The sequence below is a fragment of the Wasmannia auropunctata genome, unplaced genomic scaffold, assembly GCF_000956235.1.
Source record: "Wasmannia auropunctata unplaced genomic scaffold, wasmannia.A_1.0 LD336090.1, whole genome shotgun sequence".
Lineage (NCBI taxonomy): Eukaryota > Metazoa > Arthropoda > Insecta > Hymenoptera > Formicidae > Wasmannia > Wasmannia auropunctata.
Window position 1 is genome coordinate 4,804,652 of NW_012026800.1, and position 1,231 is coordinate 4,805,882.

Genomic DNA, 1,231 nt, shown 5'->3' on the forward strand with positions numbered 1-1,231 from the left:
TGTGCTCTTCCGATCTATTTATTTGAAATACAAAATACAAAATACTTTTATGTGTTCCGCTGGAATACAAAATACAAAATACAAATTGTATTTCAAATACTGTATTTCAAATACAAGTATTTGAAATATGCCCAGCCCTGGATGTATGTTAATTAATATCATTAACTCTGAGGAACAATTACCGCGCCGATTCTCACTAGTCTATCTCAATTGTTGATTAAAATTTACAATTTAGTAAATAATTTTAAAACTTTATAAAAGCTTGATATTGTGAATTTTTTTGAAATTTAAATTAATCATTATACAATACATAAGATATTAACAATGTTTTACATTATTACAGTTCTTTTTATATTTTTTTGCTGTGAATAACGTATATATCTTCACTATCTTGCTGTCATATATTGTCACTGTCCAATCTATATTATGTGGAAACAATTATTTAGTGGCTTCTTTAAGTTTCTTCAAAACATATTGCAAGTTACTTTTATTATTGTTCCTATGTCAAAATGTAAAAATTACAATCAACTAGATTACATTTAGCGAACACACATTTTAGCACCGAACGCGCCGGAGAATTGCACTTTTATGATCTACAAAAATAGTGTGATTGATCTAAAGTGGTTTCATCCTTGGAGGACAGGTCGTCATCTTAAATTTTTTCGCATTCGAATACAAGAAACTTCTTCAAATCTGAGACGGCGCCTTTCCCGATCACTCACAAACAAAAATACTCGAGTATCCAGTGACACAATATATGCGCAACTACAATCAGCGATTGTATTTGTTCCCATCAACGCAATACTTCATCTCTATTCAAGCTGTAACAGTTGAGAATATATCCAGTCCCATAAAGTTCGTGGAAATTCGTACGCCTTCAACAGCAGTTTTTGATGGTATTCTAAACGTTATGGAAGACAAATCCAATTCCACGATTTTATTAAATATACCGACGGTCTCAAATGATACTCGAGACAGCACGATGCATATAATTGTAAAGGGTTCTAATCTGTGCGAAGAACATTTGGAAATACCTGAAAAATTACGGTTGCGAGCAGGCGTGAAGATGAACGAAAACGCTTGGCAAGCTGCTGAAGTTTCTGTATGTATACAAAATAGTTGTGAATTCTATGCATAAAAATTTTAAATCATGAATAAAACTTGCGATAATAAAATCTAACTACGAAAACTAGCTATAACATTGTTTCATATATACAAATAATTGAAATAA

General features: G+C 31.3%; 1 pseudogene; it reads left to right on the forward strand.

Moving 5' to 3' along the window:
* The first annotated feature begins 588 nt into the window (after positions 1-588).
* LOC105448096 lies at positions 589-1,138 on the forward strand (annotated as a pseudogene).
* Positions 1,139-1,231: the final 93 nt, after the last annotated feature.